Source organism: Equus przewalskii, chromosome 1, assembly GCF_037783145.1.
Source record: "Equus przewalskii isolate Varuska chromosome 1, EquPr2, whole genome shotgun sequence".
Taxonomy (NCBI): Eukaryota; Metazoa; Chordata; class Mammalia; order Perissodactyla; family Equidae; genus Equus; species Equus przewalskii.
This window is the reverse complement of record NC_091831.1, coordinates 162,893,279-162,906,734: the sequence shown is the minus strand read 5'-3', so window position 1 is coordinate 162,906,734 and position 13,456 is coordinate 162,893,279. Positions and strand designations below refer to the sequence as shown.

Genomic DNA, 13,456 nt, shown 5'->3' with positions numbered 1-13,456 from the left:
CTATTAAATACTGGACAGTCATGAAAGCCATTATGGTGCCCATTATATACCAATACATAGATATTATTGTCATGGGGAAAAGTTACAACATGATACCTAGTGATAAAAGCACTTTACAGAACAGCATGCACAGTATGAGTCCATCATAATTAAATCTATATTAAAATACGTACACGCAGGCACACACAGAAGGAAGTTTTGTAAAGATAAACGATGAAATTGTAACAAAGGTTATCCCTAGGTTGTGCATTTACATAGGGTTTTCTTTCTGTTAGTTTATCCATATTTTCTAATTTTGCTACAATGATCATGGATTTCTTATATAATTTGAATGCAAGAAATGTAAATAATTTTTTCTCATTCAAAATTCTTATGTGAATTACCTAAAACCTATTGCTTTGTTCCTAGATGACTATATAAACTGCAAAAATAATGACTGTGGATAGGTGGATGGATGGATGGATGGATGGAGAAATTACTGCAAATAATAGCATTAATTGCAGCTCTGCAACTCACACAAAACCACCTTATTTAAGGATGTTTGTCTTAGGGAGTTCTGCTAAAAATATTTGAAAATGAAATGACTTTATTAATTTCGAATGACTATTTTCAAATTCAATGTATTTTTATATAAGTTCCATTTTATAAAAAGATGTACAGTGAGATCAATTCATTCAAACTAAATGACTTGACTAGGTAATTTTGATGTTGTCCCCTTTATGGCTTTGCCTGGAAAACTATTAAGCTAGATAAGTAGCTTTTCTGTGCTTATGTTTATGCCATAATCCTTCTAAGTATATGTATTAGTCTGCTATTGCCACAATGATGCTGCATAACAAACTACCCTAAAGCTTGGTTGCTACAAGAACACACATTAAATGCTTATGGATCTATGGTGACTGTAGTTCAGCTGATCCAGACTGGTTTGGCTGGGAAGTCATGTTTCGAATGCAGGATGACAGGACTTGGCTCCAGGCTTTGGATTGGGTTCCAGTTTATTCCATTTGTGTTTTTTCTGGGGTTCGGGATCAAGCAGCAGCAGCTACCTGGGGCATGCTTTTCTCATGGCAGATCACTGGAACACAAAAATCAAGCAAAATTACACAAGCGCATTTCATTTACAGCCTCTTCTCATTTCCACTCGCCAAAAAGCAAGTCACATGGCTCAACAAAGGCAGAGGGTTAGGGAAATAGGTTCTATTCCAAGAGGAAGGGAAAGTGTTTGGAGATTGGTGGAACAATCCTCCTAATTATCACAGTAAGTGAATCAGTGACTGGAAAGTAACCCACAAGACTTTACATGGAAAACCCTGTAACAGGAGACTTTAATTCTTGGGTTGAGAGAAACCTTCAGTCACTTCTCAAATGGGCATTTCTATATTCTGTTTTTGCTTTAATTACTGGTCCACCTTTTCCCTCTTTCCCATCCCACTAAATCTATCCCACCAAGTGAACCATTTTCCCATGTGTGAGGCCAGTAACACATGGTGCTAACAGGCCTTCTTGTGTGCCAATTTAGCTTTCATCCTTTTATAGGAGGAAAAATATCTGTTCACTTAATTGGACAACTTCACAGCAAGCCTACCCCCAAGAACAACCGAAATCAGTTGCATAGTTCTCCCCAAAGAGAAGCCAGTTTGTGATAAAAGAGAAGCTAGTCATAGAAATGTGCATTTTTCCTCTCTGACCTGGGAAGCTCCTCTAATAGATAAAAGGAGAAATGCAAGTTTTGTGGGGTTTTTTTTTTAATTTTAGCTTTTTTCTTTTCCAATATTGGCACCTGAGCTAACATCTGTTGCCAATATTTTTTCCTTCTTCTTCTTCTCCCCAAAGTCCCCCGGTACATAGTTGTATATTCTAGTTGTAGGTTCTTCTAGGTCTGCTATGTGGGACACCAGCTTAGCATGGCTTGATGAGCCGTACTAGGTCTGCACCCAGGATCTGAAACAGCGAGACCCAGGATCTGAACTAGCGAGACCCTGGGCCGCTGAAGCCGAGCACCTGAACTTAACACTCGTCCAAGGGGTCGGCCCCAAAATCCAAGTTAAACATGGCTGTATTTAATTCTCTCTAGGTGGAAATTAAGAGTCAAGGATGTCACTGGAAAAAATACACTCATCCTTCCCTAAGAACACTGGTCTCTGGCTCCATGGCACCTGCCGTGTAAAACCTTTAAACGTGCCCTGCTTACTCTCTCCATCAGCTGCCAGAATTCTCGCCATTCCCCTTCATTAACATCCCTTTATTCTCAGCGCTGTGTAGGCTAAGCTCTGTCATCCATCACACAAAGAAAAAGGATGACATATTTCTTGAGACCTATTTGAATATGCCCAATGATACAGATAAGAGGAGGCAGAAAAGTAAGAACATGAGCGAGTGATGTGGAGATCTATCCTGTCTCATGAGACATTCAGCAAGGGACTGACTTTGGACGGGCTCTGGCAAGCGTCGCGGGGTTGTGGAGGGTTACGAAAGACCATCTGCATAAATCTGAATTCTTGCCAAGAAGAAATCTGTGCTTGAGGTGAGAATACTATCAAACACTATAATTAGGACGAAAAGTTAGTGGAAGTGAACTGAGGGCTGCCAGTTTGCTGACAGCAGTCCTTTTGGAGGCTCCTTCCTCTTCCTTTTATTCTATTTGTGAGTGCCCCAGGGTGGTGACACTCTGAGTCATTATGAAGAAAATGAATAGTCAAGGTATTTGAATGGAGGGTGGGGGTTTGCTGCATCCCACCCCTCCTGCCCCCCAAACGGGGAAGACAATAGTTCTTGTCCAAACCATCTCACTTCCTTTCTTTAGTTCCTGATTATAATATCAGAAAGTAAAAGAAAAAAGGACCATTTTGTTCAGATACTTTCAGTCGTCTCTCTGCCAAATGTGCATCTGTCAAATTAAGACCAGAATTTACCTAAATAAAGTGTTTTTTTTTTTTTTAAGCAAAGGGACTCTTTTGGCAAGACTCTATAAATAAGCTTAAAGGAAGAAATAGATCATTTGTTACAGATCATTCTATATGATCTCTTATATGAAGCAAACCGTACATTCTATGCGGCGTCTATAAGGCAGAGATTTCATGCATTTAGCAGTTTTGCTGTTAAGACGGAGAGCTGGTCACGTTTAAAACTTTTGAAAAGTTAATCCTAGACTGGAGATAAGTGAGTTAACTGTTTAACATATAAGATGACAATAAACAGAGAGACGCAAAAAATAATGATTAGCAAAAAGTTTGGGGATCAAGATGAAGTAAATTCATCACGAGTGTTATCCTGCTGAAATTAAATTATCAAAAACAATCAGATGTTAAGTAGGTGTTCATTATGTGTTAAATAAAGCTTAAGCATTAAAAAAAATAATCTACTTCTAAAACCCCCACCCTAGTAAAACAATTGTCTTTTATTCATAGGAGCACATCATTTTGCTTGACCTCTCAGCAGTATTCAACACAGCTGACCACACCTTCCTTCCTGAAAGACTATTTTCTTTGCTCCAGAATTACTCCACTCTCTCCAGCCTGAAGTCACCTTTGGTAGCTCCTCATCCTCAACAAGACTTCTTAAGGCTGCACTTCCTTAGGACTGAAATGGGCTTTTCCCCCTAGCCATCCTGTACTCATTCTATACAATAGCATCAAATATCATCTAAATGCTAATGGCATCTAATTTCCAACCAGCTCTATTTTCTGAATTCCAAACCTGTATACTATCTATTTGACTTTTCCAATTGGTTCTCTGACAAGATTTCAATTTCATATCCAAAATGGACTTTTAAGTTTTCCTTCCTAAATTTCTGTCTATACCAAATATCTAAATAACATCACCATCTACCCTGTGGTTTCAGGAAACAATATGAAAATTGTAGTTAATGTTTCCATCGCTACTGTCAATCCATTAATAAATTTATTTTTCTTACCTCCCGAATATAGCTCAGTCTGTGGTCTTTTCCTTATCTTCTCAGTTTTAAACCTTGTCCAAACCGCTTTCATCTCTCTCACCTGGACTACCACAGTGGTCTCCAAAGTGGATTCCCTTCTTGTACTCTTGATTTATTTCAACCCATCTCCCACATGGTACAAAGTGGTCTTAAAATGTGAATCGGCCCCTGCCATTCCTCCTCTCAAGAAGCTTCGATGGCTTCCCATAGGATTAAAAGATCAATCCTGAAGCCATAGCATGATCTGGGGCCTCAGGATATGTCATTCTCCTCTCACTCAAGCTCCGATTGCTCTGGTCCTTCCCTCACTTATGTGATGACATGAAACCCTTTCCCACCTCTGGGTTTGTGCCTCTGCTTCTGCTGTTTCCACCTGGAATGTTCTCCCCGAGTCTTCCCTTGGCTAACTGATTCTTCCTTCACTTCCTCAGAGAGGTTTCCTTGACAAACACCCTCTTCCTTGAACAAGTTTAGGTTCCCCTACTATGCATTAACACCCTTACTTCATAGCATGAGTCATAGTTTGTAACTGTATATTACTTGCTTCATACCTTCCTCCCACATCAGTCCGCAAGAACCCTATGTCAGGAATCACATTTGTCATTTTCACTGCTGTAGCCCCAGTGTCTAGCACAATGCCTGGGCCAGAGTCAGTTTTTAATATTGGATGTGTGATTAGTTTCAATAATACCTTTATACAATTTCATGTACTGATTCTTTTTTAAGCTGGCTTCATAAACGGTCTTTAGTTAGTTATCCCATTTATTGTTTATAAAAAGTACATAATATTCCATCAAATATATGACAAAATTACACTTAATTATTTCCTGTTTCCTGAGAACTGTTACTCATTTTTGCTGTTGTAACTATTGCTGCTATAAGAGAGCTGTTTCCTTGAGAGAAACTCACAGAGATGGTCACAGGATCACCAGTTTTTCTTTGAAAGTATTATAACATGTTACAGTACCCCCAAGTTGACTGATCTTGGTCATGCTTTTTAAATGCTTATCAAAGCAAACAGCCTATTCTATGAGACCTCCAGACCTACAACCGAGTCACCCCATGTGGGTCATTATAAATTTTATGAGGAACACTAGTACTGACACTAGTAATGTCTAATTTCTCATAGGTCCTAGGAACATTTCCTATTATATTTTGCGTGTGGTAAAATTATAATGACACCAGGATGTCTATCGGGAAGGTATGTTTATTGTGACTACGACATCATACATCTGATTGAGAGTCAAGGTTTTTAATTGACTCAGTCATCATGGAAGAGGAACAAAATGACTTGTTTTTGTAACTGGTACCTCGCAGCCAGAAACTCATCACTTGTAGTCAAGGATGCATTACAAAAACTTTAATTATGAAGACTAAATATTTTTCAATAAGATTTCTTTATGAAGAAAAGATGCTAGAATCCCAAAAAAAGATTTTCAAAAATACTTTTTGATTTTTAGGAAAAAAATGAATATATTAACTTTCAAGTGGGAATAGATGTAGGACAAAAAGTGGGCAAAGAGGTCGTCCTTTCAGAGCCCACAGCATACCTCAGCCAGGGGTCAAGGCCCCAGAAAGAGAATTACGACTCTATTCTAGAAAGAGGCATGCTAGAAAGAGGTCTGGATGGTGAGCGCTGTGATGAGGTGGATTTGAATCTGATCTGTTCAGTTAGCTTCTGGAAAACTGTTCCGTGCCTAGTGTGTTGGGGCTCTTTGACGATGGACGTAACATGGTTCCTGGGTTCCTGTTTCAAACAAGCACAAGTCCAGCCCTGGAGCCAAACTCAGTTTTTTTTAGAAATAATTACTTCAATAATAGAGCTCTTTCTCCCTTTCTTCCTTTCAATAAATCAATAAGCTTTTTCCCAGGGTCCACCATGACAGACACTATAGAAGACACAAAGAAGTTTCCAGCAATTCTCAAGCCTCAAGCAGGATGGATTAGATCTGTGCAAACCCAGTTGCCTGGTATAAACAGAGTGTGGTGCTTTTCATTTTCTCCCTGTCTTTCTTGGTTGGGGGTCCTGTGGCAATGCTTAAACTTTTTGTTAAAATGCAGATTCTGATTCACCAGGTCTGGGGTAGGTGGGAATTTGCATTTCTAACAAGCTCCCAGGTAATGCTCGAGTTGCTAGACTGAGAAGGGCACTTTGAGCAGTAAAGTCCTAGGCTGCATGTTGCCAAGATGAGTGAAATTACTGGGCCACCAGCAGGGCAGGTCTGTTGGCCTGAAGAGCTTCTGGAGATAGAGCAATGGGAGGTTCTTTCACTGTTTGCCTTTTGGCAGAGCTCAGGGGCCACAACAAGAGAAAGAGCTGCATATGTAATAGAGGAGACCTCTCCACTCACATGGTCAACGGATGGCATCATTCTATCCTCCACCGACCGTAGTACACAGGAGCCCGGGAAGAGAGAGCAGCTCTGTGTGGTGACTGACTTGCTTGTGTCCTGGCAGAATAAAGGATTCTTTGTTAGCCCAAAGCCTAGCAGCTTTTCTGGCTCTTGGTGGAGACAGTCATTTTAAACCAAAAATGGATCTTTCAAAAATATTGCCGAAATAACAGGAGTAATTAGGACGGTTCAGTCTACCAAACTCTGAACATAATACTACAATCTGAGGTAAGGTGGAGGCCGTGCTGCAGCAGAGGGTGAGCCAAACAATCTTAGAAGATTCTTATTTTTCTGCTGGATGCTGTTCTTCAAGACTTAAATCAAGCAAGTCAAGAGATATGAGAAGAAGAGTCGTACTTGGCTATTTGTGATCAAAATTCAGAACCAGTCACTGTTTAAACTTATGTATCAGTATAATGTCTTACTAGATCTCAATTGAGGCCTAACAATAAACACCAATGCTGAAATCTTTACACTATTAGTCTACGCCCTTAGGCCTTTTCTTTGGAAATATAGCAATAGGTGGAAATATTAGGACTTCTGGACAGGAGAAGGTGGACATTTTTGAAAAAGCACTTTCTATGTATGTAAAATTGCTTTTGTGAAAACTGGAATGCTATATTGCATCTGTGGAGATAAAATATGATTGCTGGTAGCAGAGGCAGTGGTTCTAAGAAGTAGCTCGGATTAGAAATTCAAAACACACTCTTGGTTTTCCCTCTCCCATTTTTCTTGAAATTACCAAGATGGGCGGTCATGGAATGAAAGTAGCAACGTTTATTCAGCACTTGCTGTGGGCCAGGTACCATGCTAAGTATGTTACACATGTGTTCCCTTTTAATCCTGCAATGAGAACCACAAGTAGATAGAAATATGCCTTTTTTAGGAGCAAGAAATCTGGCATTGAGAGAAGGTGTAGCCTTTGTGCAAGGTTATATAGCAAGAGGAAGCTGAAACAGAAGTACACACCCGAATCTGTCTAAAATAAAATCCATGCCCTTTCTACTGTGGTAGGCTGCTTCCTAATGCCAGATTGTTTTACGTTTCTGGCTGGGGGCAGTTTGCTTTTTGACAGCAGCTGTTCTTATAAGATGTCTACGGAGTTAGCAACTGGTTAACCATAAAGACCTTTAAGATGCCTCCCAACCTTTCACACATCCTCCTACTGCAGTGCTCTTGCACATGCTGTTCTCTCTGCCTGAAATTCTCTTTCTTTGATTCTTTTTTGCCTACCCAACTGCTTTAGACTTATCCTGTAGACCCCAGGTACAAAATGGGCCCAACTCCTAGGACCAGATATCAATCTGGTCCTGTGATAAACCGCAAACATTAAACACGTTTCACAAGAGTGAACGGCTTTCATGTTTTCCTTTTGATTCCAAAACATAACAGTAGTTTAAAAGTCTGTAATCTGGTATCTAGATGAACTCTAAGGTGTTTTTCAGTTATATAGTTTCATGATTGGACTTTAAGGAAAAAACTCAACTATGCTTGCTCCCGTGTGCATAGGGTATTTCTGTAACTATATGCAAGAAACTGGCAACCATAGTAGTTCTTGGGGAAGGAAATTTACTTGTTCTCTTTACTAGGCTTTTTTTGCACTGAGCTTATTTTTAACATCATGTATTATTTACTACTAACCAAATAATTTAAAAAAGCAAATACAATTTAAAATTTAAGTAGACAAAGCATTTTACTTATAAAAGCACAGAACCCCTCCCTTTATAAATGTTTACATGCTATTCTTGCTCTTCTTTACAACCTTATCATTATTGTGATTTTTTATAATGAGAATTCATAGGAACTGTGGGAGATGGAACAGAGGTACAGAAGATTTTGATGATGGAAATTGCTGTTTATTCTGCAAATACTTGTAACTACCTGTTATGTGACAGGTCCAGGACTAAGTACTTTTTCCTTTCCATAACCTCTGGGCAGCTTCTTGCGTGAACACTCAAGCTTTTTTCTTTCTATGAGAGTTCTGCATGCTTAAAATGCTTCCCAGAGATAAGTAGTGGCCTGTTCTCCTTGAATGCCACAACCAGTGAGCTCACCTGCAGGACTAAGGTAAGTCCCAGGTGTCTGGTTGAGGCAAGGAAGGTGGTGGAAGGGACGGTGGCCAGCCATGGAACCTACTACGGGAACATTTTAACTCAGAAAATTGTTGAATTACCCAAAAGCTGATTCCAAAGATTTGTCAACAGAATCCTGAACACACTAAAAGAGCTTGCTAAATAAAAGAAGCTTGCTACTTAAGGCAATTTTTGTAAAGCCACAGAACTTCCTTGTTTAAATTCAGATTTCACAGAGATGATGTGTAGACAAGACCCATGCCTTATACTTGCTTAAACTCTGAGTTTTCAAAGCCCTTTGACATACATTATTGCTCTGAATGCTCTCAAAAACGCTGTGAGCATTGTCTTCCATTTCACAGATGAGGAAAGTGGAGCCACATGCCTATGGAAAACTGGAGGCAATGGCTGGGGTTTAGACTAGGACTGGGAGCTCCACCTGTTGGCACCGAGCTAGCCCCACCATGAGCCTCTTCAGAAATAAGCAGAGACACCTGAATTTATTAGGGAAATTCCTCTAATTTTTATAAAACCAAAACAGCGAATATGTACTGGGTATCCCCATGTCTTCTGTTCTTCCCTCCAAACCACTTTCCTGGGTCCACAGCCCCGCCCATCTTCCTAAAGTTTAGCTCGGATTGTGTCGCTGTCTTCCCCAGTATCTCTGCTAGCTCCTCAGCCTAGCAACTGAACTGAAGTTCAGGCTCCACAAACTGGCAATCCAGTCCTCAGCCTCCGCCCCCATCCACTATTCCCATGCTCTTTCTTATTTCAGCATGCTATTTCCTTCTCCAACCCAGCAGACCAGCCTACCACCAGTTAACACCCCAGCAGGGCCTGGGAGAGGGTGAGGTGGGCCAGAAAGTTTAAGAGGACATCAAAGAACTCCAAAATCAAGATAACTGTTTTAATGCAATATTTTAAGTAACGAACGCAAAAAATGATGAAAAAATATCACAACTTAAAGCAAAGACAGGGTCAGTATTACTGGTTTTTCCTTTATTTTGAGACTCCAAAATGCCTCCGCAGGGCACTGTTACTGATCCTGCAGTGACTTCCCACTCGGGTACTTTTATTAACAATGTTTCCCAAAAGTTAGTTCTCACAACTCTTTGCACACCAGTAACTTCTCTTCTCGAATGTCCCAGCATTTACTTGTAGCTGTCTTCTGGAGAACCTATTTCCCCTAGTGACTGGTTGTACTTTGACGGCAATCTGAATCACCTTGGCTCCCTTCCAGCGCCCTCCCAAACCACTGTGGGTACTCAGCGCCTCTTTGCTAAAAGAATGCAGAGATGACGGTCCTCAAAGTGGCTTCTGTGGGGTAGAGCAGAGAAGGAACCCAGTTGTGTTTTGTTTGGTCCAGGGTGTTTTAAAAAAACTGAGTTTGTTATCAAGCTTGAAAAATCAGGATATTTTACATGAAAAAAAAATAGAAATGTCTGTCATGGCTTGAAAAAAATCAGAAACTCTAGCCAAAGGAGGCCCAGACTCTTCCTTGTCAGCGATGGGCATTTAGAGCAGCGCCGCTCTGCCTCCGGAGCTCTCTCCAGTTCGCCACCTCCTACCCGTTTCGCTCATTTACGTCGCCAGCCAGGCCCCGTTAGCTCTTTGAGTTTGTGACTCTAGGCATAAAGGGACGAATTCAGTAGATGAAACCCATCTGCTGAGTTCTCTCCTGCAGAATAAAGGTTTCCTCGTTGTCCTTTCGAACACGGTCTTGCAGAGGCTCAGGGAAGCAGCTCACCTTTCTAGCCCACAAACTTCCCACGACCCGTGAAACTTTCACTGCCCGCCGCGCACTGCTTCCCCCCGGCCCTTTGCCCTCTCCGGCGCTGAGCCTCCTCTCCACCCCACCCCCTGCGCTCCGGAGCCCGGGGCGGGTCCCCGGCCCCCAGCCGCGACTCTGCCCCGGGCCAGGGCGCTCGGGCTCGCCCACGGCGGCACTGGGCATGCTCAGAGGCGGCCGCGGGGGCAGGTTTGCTTAGCAGGCGCTTGCACTCGGCGGCGGCGGCGGGCGCGCGGCTGCAGCTGGAGCTCGGGCGCCCGGAGTTGGAGTTGCCGGGAGTTTCCCCCCCCACCCCTCCCTCTTCGCGCACGGCAGCGGGAGCCAGCGCGGGAGCCGCGAGCGGCGGCGAGCCAGCGCCCGGGCCGGCCGAGCCTTGTCCGGAACCCGGAGCCCCGCGCGGGGCAGCCCCAGGGGAGGAGCCTCGCCGGCTGGGACGCGTGCAGTGCACTGACACTGCCGTGGCACGAGCCGGGCTGCACGGTAGGGCCAGGGCGTGGGGATCCGGGCGGGCGAGGCAGAGGCCAGGCCAGGGGGGATGCGGCTGCAGTAGCCGCGGCCATCGGGGCGGCCAGGGCAGGGACCCCGCTGCGGAGCCGGAGGAGTAGGCAGGCGCCGGCCAGGGAGATGCTTTCAAGTTGGCGGGTGGCGGGAGAGGGGGCTGCGCGCCCCGGCGCAGCTGCTTTGCACGCGCCGAGAGCGGCTTGGGTCCTTGGTTCTCCCCCAACCTGAGACCCGGTGTGTGGGCAGGGTTGGGCAAGCTGCGGAGCGGAGCAGTTTCGTCCGAGAAAGTTGAAGATGGAGCCCTTCTTTCCTCACTGTCTCCGCGGTAGGATGGGTCCTGAGGGTGCTGCCCACAGTCCCCCAGTGTGGAGGAGCTGAGTGGGTCGCTGCGCCCCTGGGCTGAGCTCCTTCACCCCCAGCTGAAATCCACGAATCACCCCGATCTTCGCTTCCCTGGCGTCTTCTAGGAAAATCATTCCTGCCAAAACTAAGGTAGGCTCTCCAGGCGGGCATGGCTCCTTGCCTCCAGGGCGCTTATCCCTGGGCGATGCCCCCTCCCCAACCTCAGACGTGGCCAAGGGCGCAGGGTTCCGAGTTAGCGCTTGTGGTGCGCGCCAGAATCGCGCCTCCCACACATGGCGGGGCAACGTGTCTGGGGTAGGTGGATGGCCGGATATTTCCTCCAGCCTTGCCTGAGGTTTACCACACCCTACCAACCCCACCCTGTTCGTCTTCGCAGAGGACAGGACCTGGAGGGAAGGGCCGGGGGGAGAGTTTGGGATGACATGCTGTTCCTTAGGAGACATTGCCTGGATTGTATCTGCCTTGGGATTCGGTTCCAGGACTTCATAAGGACCCTTCTCCCCTTTCCTTAGGGACTGGGTGGGAAGGAATAGGGTCAGTGGGTCCACAAGAATGTCCCCCTTGTCCCACCGTCTCCTAAGGTCGCTTTCCAGGCGACCCCAGGACCCTAGAACTGGCATTGTGCAGATTGCGAGGTGTGGAGGATGCTGAGGGTTTCTCCTGGCTCCACTTTTTTCACTTCTTGTTTTGAGTTTTGGGGTTTTGCCTGCACACGAGTCAGAGCTGCGCTGTCAACCCCGGGGGTTGGGAGAGCTTCAGGCAGGCGGTGAGCCGCTGTTCCCTCCGAGGCTGCTAGTGGGAATCGGTCCAGAAATGATTATGCAGGCTAGAAATATGCCTCTCTTTTTTTCTTTTTTGGCTGAACACCTTGGCTGTTGGGTTTGTGTGTTAAGTTCTTAAAGGGGCACCCACAAACGGCTCAAGTGTCGTGTTTTAAGGGCTCATCATTTCTTCTGCATTTTTTTCCCTTTGCTTTTTCCTTGGGGGGAATCTGCTTGGGGGCAGATTTCCAGCTGTGGGAAATGACGTGGTGTGACTAAACAGGTTCTAGAGTCAGATGGAACTGAGGTCAAAGTTTAGCTTTACAGCTGATGACTGTGCTGCCAAATGGTTCGCCATGCAGAACTTCACTTTCTCTTCCGTCAAATGGGGATAATAGTGGCCTTATTTCCCTCCCTTGCAGGGTTATAGTGAGACTTGAGTGAAAAATGAAAAGCGCTAAGAAAAATTTAAAGCACTGTTCGTCTCATAGTGCCTGTCGGCTTTACTCAGTTCTTTTGAATTAACTAATTCGTTTAATTACAACAAGACACCTAACTCTTCTCCCCTCTACCCACTCCTCACCAAGAGGTTTAGTTGCTCAGATGTTTGAAAGCAGCTATTTATTTTTCTCTCTTCCCTTAAATCCATCTGTCTTGATTTTAAGGGCTGAGGCTCCGGTCCTCAAATTTATTTGAGGGAGGCAGCATGGTGCAGATTGGGGGGCAGGGTGGGGGGGGGAGGTGTCCTTGTCAGTGTTCAGACTCCTGGGCTCCAGAATTGGCATGCCAACAAGGCCCCAGTTTGACATCTGAGGCTGATGAAGGAGGCAGCAGACCCTGGGCTAGAGCTCTGGCTTGGCCTCCAACAGTGACCTTGAACTAAGGACTCAGCCCTTCATTGGTGAAATCAGTCTTTGGGATTGGGAGCTAATGCTGGTCACAGGCAAGAAGAGGTGAGATTGTCTCTCAGTCAGTTAATAAGGGTTTAATCAGGCGCCTGAGCCCCACCCCAGGTGGGGCATCTTCCCTAATCTTGGGGCAGTGGTTCTCTAACCCGAGAGCACAGAGTGACCTGGAGGGCTTGTTAAACCACACGCAGCTGGGCTGCACTGCCTGAGGCTCTGATTCTCTGAGTCTGGGAGCATGGGGAGGGGAGTGGTGTTGGCAAGAATTTGCATCTGGGACTAGTTCCTGATGATGCCAATGCTGCTAGTTCAGGGACCATGCCTATGGAATCATTGATTTATGGAGGAAAAGAAAGTAAGAGAGGTGAGGTTTGTTTTGATTTTAATACTTCGTATAGAGAGACGGGGTTTCCTTGGGGCATTTTAGGAACTTGCCTAAAGCATTTTATATTTCCAATACCTGTGCCAGTTACCATTGCCCGGTTTTAATAATTCTGATTGCTCTGCAAATGAATGAATTTTACACACAAAAAAGATAGGATTCCCCTTTCTTTTCATGCCGTAAAATACTTGGCCTCTGATTTCTAGATCACTCTTGGGTAGACGGAGATTGATATTGATAAATCGGACAATTACCCTGTTTCCTTTCTTTAGGGTTCTCAGACGTTGTGGAAAGGAGGTTGCATAAAATCCTGGCAGCTTGAACCATAAAGTTGGAAAACAGGTTGAATCACTTTT

At 44.5% G+C, this 13,456-nt stretch overlaps 1 protein-coding gene across 4 annotated transcripts in view; it reads left to right on the top strand.

Moving 5' to 3' along the window:
* Positions 1–9,912: 9,912 nt before the first annotated feature.
* STXBP6 (syntaxin binding protein 6) overlaps positions 9,913–13,456 on the top strand; it is a 230,839-nt gene continuing 227,295 nt past the window's right edge. Inside the window, exons 1-2 of one of the 4 annotated variants that reach the window (XM_008531124.2) lie at positions 10,397–10,668; positions 10,936–11,181. The gene's annotated coding sequence lies outside the window, so the exon portion shown is untranslated. Of the gene's footprint in view, positions 10,669–10,935; positions 11,182–13,456 lie in introns of all 4 variants that reach the window. The other 3 variants (XM_008531127.2, XM_008531122.2, XM_070628378.1) reach the window with 3 other exon arrangements.